Source organism: Coregonus clupeaformis, chromosome 19, assembly GCF_020615455.1.
Source record: "Coregonus clupeaformis isolate EN_2021a chromosome 19, ASM2061545v1, whole genome shotgun sequence".
In the NCBI taxonomy this organism is placed as follows: domain Eukaryota; kingdom Metazoa; phylum Chordata; class Actinopteri; order Salmoniformes; family Salmonidae; genus Coregonus; species Coregonus clupeaformis.
Window position 1 is genome coordinate 10,870,814 of NC_059210.1, and position 6,371 is coordinate 10,877,184.

Consider the following 6,371-nt stretch of genomic DNA (forward strand, 5'->3'; position numbering starts at 1 on the left):
TAATGTACTACGGTAAATTAAATTAATTGTTGCAAGCCACGACATATCAGCACAATTATACCGATCTCAGCAGCGCTATAGTAATGTATTATTGATCTAAAGTGATCTCTCTTCAAACGATATCCTACTTCGCTTGGAGCGAGACGGAAAGAAGGGGAGGAGAGAAAGATGGAGACGGATGTGCTGCGGAGAAAACACATTTCCTTTCCCCACGTCTGGCTGTGACAAAGTCTTCCCGTTTCCTCATCTCCTCCTCTCCCTTTTGTCGCTTTGGAAAGCTCAGTTTAGCTAACTGACAACTCAACAAGACACATAGCTGGCAGGGAGCTCTCTCTCTCTCTACCTAACAAGATTGTCTCTTCTCAGAGAGAAGTGTTGGTGGGAAGAGGTGTTTTTCTTTTTACATTAACAGATATCTCGCTCTATTTGACCGTCCAAAATACGCCCATGAAGATGACAACTCTGACATGACTTAACAGCATTACATTCAAAATATATAAACACTTTTTAGGCCTCTTCAAAAAATACAAAGTCCCTTTAACAGTAGTGTGCAGTCTTGTGTTTTGAAGGTAGAATGAACAACACATGTTGACTTTCATTCAGATGAGTAGCGAAACAGAGACCATGAAAGAGGATTTATGTCCTTTTAATAGTGAGATGATCTTGGAATTAAAATTGATTTTGGGGGGGGTTTGTATCATTTGATTTACACAACATGCCTACCATTTTGAAAATGCAAAATATTTTTTATTGTGAAACAAACAAGAAATAAGACAAAAAAACAGAAAACTTGAGCGTGCATAACAGTCATTGTCCTGCTGGAAGGTGAACGAACCTCTCAAATCTCTGGAAGACTGAAACAGGGTTCCCTCAAGAATTTCCCTGTATTTAGCGCCATCCATCATTTCTTCAACTCTGACCAGTTTCCCAGTCCCTGCCAATGAAAAACATCCCCACAGCATGATGCTGCCACCACCATGCTTCACTGTGGGGTTGGTGTTCTCAGGGTGATGAGAGGTGATGGGTTTGCGCCAGACATAGCGTTTTCCTTGATTGCCATAAGGCTCCATTTTAGTCTCATCTGACCAGAGTACCTTCTTCCATATGTTTGGGGAGTCTCCCACATGCCTTTTGGCGAACACCAAACGTGTTTGCTTATTTTTTTCTTTAAGCAATGGGTTTTTTCTGGCCACTCTTCCGTAAAGCCAAGCTCTGTGGAGTGTACGGCTTAAAGTGGTCCTATGGACAGATACTACAATATTCGCTGTGGAGCTTTGCAGCTCCTTCAGTGTTATCTTTGGTCTCTTTGTTGCCTCTCTGATTAATGCCCTCCTTGACTGGTCCGTGAGTTTTGGTGGACGGCCCTCTCTTGGCAGGTTTGTTGTGGTGCCATATTCTTTAAATTTTTTAATAATGGATTTAATGGTGCTCCGTGGGATGTTCAAAGTTTCTGATATTTTTTATAACCCAACCATGATCTGTACTTCTCCACAACTTTGTCCCTGACCTGTTTGGAGAGCTACTTGGTCTTCATGGTACCGCTTGCTTGGTGGTGCCGCTTGCTTGGTGGTGCCCCTTGCTTAGTGGTGTTGCAGACTCTGGGGTCTTTCAGAACAGGTGTATATATACACTGAGATCATGTGACAGATCATGTGACACTTAAATAAAGTCCACCTGTGTGCAATCTAACTAATTATGTGACTTCTGAAGGTAATTGGTTGCACCAGATCTTATTTAGGGGCTTCATAGCAAAGGGGGTGAATACATATGCACGCACCACTTTTCCGTTATTTATTTTTTAGAATTTTTTGAAACAAGTTCTTTTTTTCATTCCACCACCAATTTGGACTATTTTGTGTATATCCAGTACATGAAATCCAAATAAAAATCAATTTAAATTACAGGTTGTAATGCAACAAAATAGGAAAAAACGCCAAGGGGAATGAATACTTTTGCAAGGCACTGTACATATAACACACAACTGAGAATGGCAAAACTATAGCTTCCTATCACCTGACATTGAGGCCCCAGTGTACCGATCCCTTACTTAGTCTCTCCTTTTACTCTTCTGTGTTAGGCCATTTACCTCCCATTGACTTAATTTATGTCTGGGCTTTAAAGTGCTATTGAGCATCGGGGAGGCAGGCAGGCAATAACATGAATAATCCATTGGCAGCTCCGGTCACAACGAAACAGAATGAGACCTCAATCATCATCTTACACCGTTTGCGCCGGGGGAGTGAAAACTGAAAACTCCTCTTGCATTGCAGACGCATTTAGTCTTTCTCTCCGAAATTTGATACGTTTTTGCCGCATTACATTTTGTGTGCATTCATCTTTCTTTGCGAAGTGTTTCGCTTAAAGGTATTCAAAGGATCTTCATTTAGCCTTCCTCTGCATATGTATAATCACTTCATAGGGAGAAATGTATTGACCTCTGGCATTTTCTTCTCTTTTTCTGGTGTCTAAAGTAGGCTGCATTATGCACTTGTGTTTCCCCCTCGAAGGCTTTGGTTACTCTGAGTGAAGTAGTAGTCATTACACACAGGCTTAGTACAATGGAGATCTTCCAATAAAAACTGGAGCCGTAGCTAATTCATAAGCATTCTGGTTGCCTAAAGGATTTCCCTACAACTACCAACACAGAGTGGGAGTACAGTTTGCCTGCGGGTCTGACATAACTCTTCCACTTTGCCCTCGGTAACTGAACGTGCTGGATTGTAATTTCAGGGTCTTCCACTTTTTTGGGCGTCTTGTTTCTTAAAAGTTTGCTCAATAGAGATAGAATACTACTGTTCTAATTCTATTTATATGGTTTGCTAATTTGCTGAAAATGAGACAAAAGACAATCAACCATTTCTCAAATCTTCTGGAGCCATGGAGGCTCCATGGACTGGTCCCAGATCAGTTTCTGCTGTCTTGCCAACACCTGTGGTCATTATCATGCCCCAAGTGGGTACAGGCAGCACAGACAGATCTGGGACCAGGCTACCATGGATGTGTTTGCTAGTACTGTCGGCAGGTATTTTTCAACCGCCTAACCAGACACTTCCGCCCAATAGCCTGGGGACGAGGTCAGCCAAGATGTAAACTCTGCTTTCCTCACTGCCTTCTCAAAACATATTGGAGAAAAAAGGTCCAAGGTTCCACCCCTCCGACCTTTTCCTCCTATGCAGTTTGAGAAAGAGTTGAGGAGAGAGGATGCAAGGAATTGAGGAAAGATTAACTGAGAAATAGCCAGTTTCACCTAGAGGCTCCATGGACTTCCTTGCCAGTCCATGTCGGCAGGTATTCTAAACACCATACTTGCCCAGATGTAGACTGACTCCTACCCAGAGTCCATTGCTGCTTTCAGACATGTCTTCCACGCTGCCTGTGGAGAAAAGACCCAGAGGCTACTGGCTCCAGCAGAAGCTTCTTTCTGGCCATCTTTTCTTCACACATTGATTTCTAATTTTCATGCTTCATGCCTGTCTTCTATCCAACATGCTTGGACTAAGCAACAAGTAGGTCACCATTCATGTGTTGATTTGTGGTATTCGGAGCTATATACATGTAGAAGACAGGGCTCTGGTGGTAGCAGCAGATTTTTGCTCTGGTATGTTTGATCAAGTCTGAGGTACAGACTTGATTAACCCACAAATTAAAATGTTGCATCCCAAAATGGCACCCTCCTCCCTATTTAGTGCAGTACTTTTAACCAGGGCCCATAGGGCGGTCATCAAAAGTAATGCACATAGGGGAATATGGTGCTGTTTGGGACAGAACCCATGTCTCTTACCAGAGACTATTCATCACCATGAATCTAATTCAATTCATCCAATTCTGCACGGGAAGAATCCCCTGACAACCTAAAAAAAAAAAAAATCTGCTTTCATGCTTCATTTCACCAACACTGTTCGATCGATTCTAGCCTGTTATACGTGAAATATTGCACATTTACTACTGGCCAAGCAGCACAACCAAGTTCAAAACAAGAGAGTGTTATATTTATTTTAAAGAATGTCTGGCTATAATAACATTACAAAGAACAAACTTGTTGTTTTTGTGGTACCATAGATTTGATATACACTAAAACTTAACATTCAATACATCCCCCAATAACACATTAGCCAGACAGAGAGTTTAAGAATACAAACATTACATTTCTTAACACAGTTTGAGAACATTCCAGCTATTTAAAAAGTATACAAAATATTGAAGGTATTTTCAGTTGATTTTGCGTTTGTTTAGTACCTCTTATTTCAGAATTTACTAAGTTATTATGTAAAAAAATACACTTATGGGAACTTGTATCGTATTAGTTAGTCTTCTCGATTATCTATAAAATTCACATGCCGATCCAAAAACATGAAATAAGTACAAATGAAGTACAGCATGTACTTTCCTGATACCACTTAAGACTGAGGGGAAGTTCAATGTACAAAGCACAGTAACCTATCCCATGTAAACATCAGCTAAAACCAAACATCAGATGATTAAATATCTCTTACATGAATTTAGTTGAAATTCCATACACCTATGTTCGTCACAAATAGATTCATAATTAACATGATAGACCTCCATCAAATTTAGGTTGATGGAGATACCAGGCTATGGATGTGTTCTATGTTCATTATTCAGTCGCTATTAAGTCATAAGGCTGCTACTAAAAGTGCATTCTGTTGATGGATGTCATCTCATTGATGAACGCCAATACTGAAAATGTCAGATTTTATTTTTGTTATTTCATTTTACCATTATTTAACTAGGCAAGTCAGTTAAGAACAAATTCTTATTTACAATGACGGCCTACACCGGCCAAACCCGGACGACGCTGGGCCAATTGTGTGCCGCCCTATGGGACTCCCAATCACAGACAGTTGTGATACAGCCTGGAATCAAACCAGGGGGTCTGTAGTGACGCCTCAAGCACTGAGATGCAGTGCCTTAGACCGCTGCGCCACTCGGGAGCCCAATTTTGAGATTATTCCGATTAATCTCAAAATATCTTCAGATTAATCTCAAAACACTTTCCATGAGGATTCATTTACAATCGTGTACAAATGAAACTGCATCCATGGATTAGTTATGACGTTCCTTTACAGAAGTGTTGTCATTCTTTATGAAAGACTGCAGAGTTACATTTTAATCTAATAATATCTTATATAAATATACTTATTTTATATATATATATATATATATATATATATATATATATATATATATTTTATATATATATATAATACATACATATACACATATATACATATATATACACACATACACACACACACACACACACACACACACACACACACACACTGCATGGAGAACATATATCCAAGCATGGAGAACATACACTACCGTTCAAAAGTTTGGGGTCACTTAGGAATGTCCTTGTTTTCAAAAGAAAAGCAATTGTTTTGTCCATTAAAATAACATCAAATTGATCAGAAATACAGTGTAGACATCGTTAATGTTGTAAATGGCTATTGTTGCTGGAAACGGCTGATTTTTTATGGAATATCTACATAGGCGTACAGAGGCCCATTATCAGCAACCAACAGTCCTGTGTTCCAATAGCACATTGTGTTTGCTAATCCAAGTTTATCATTTTAAAAGGCTAATTGATCATTACAAAACCCTTTTGCAATTATGTTAGCACAGCTGAAAACTGTTGTGCTGATTAAAGAAGCCTTCTTGAGCCGGCCAACTTGAGGCAGAGTTGCAAAGAAAAAGCCATATCTCAGACTGGCCAATAAAAATTAAAGATGGGCAGTCTGAGATATGGATTTTTCTTTGCAACTCTGCCTAGAAGGTCAGCATCCCGGAGTCGCCTCTTCACTGTTGACGTTGAGACTGGTGTTTTGCGGGTACTATTTAATGAAGCTGCCAGTTGAGGACCTGTGAGGCGCCTGTTTCTCAAACTAGACACTAATGTATTTGTCCTCTTGCTCAGTTGTGCACTGAGGCCTCCCACTCCTCTTTCTATTCTGGTTAGAGCCAGTTTGTGCTGTTCTGTGAAGGGAGTAGTACACAGCGTTGTACGAGATCTTCAGTTTCTTGGCAATTTCTCGCATGGAATAGCCTTAATTTCTCCGAACAAGAATAGACTGACGAGTTTCAGAAGAAAGTTACTTGTTTCTGCCCATTTTGAGCCTGTAATCGAACCCACAATTGCTGATGCTCCAGATACTCAACTAGTCTCAAGAAGGCCAGTTTTATTGCTTCTTTAAATCAGCACAACAGTTTTCAGCTGTGCTAACATAATTGCAAAAGGGTTTTCTAATGATCAAATAGCCTTTTAAAATGATAAACTTGGATTAGCAAACACAACGTGCCATTGGAACACAGGACTGATGGTTGCTGATAATGGGCCTATGTAGATA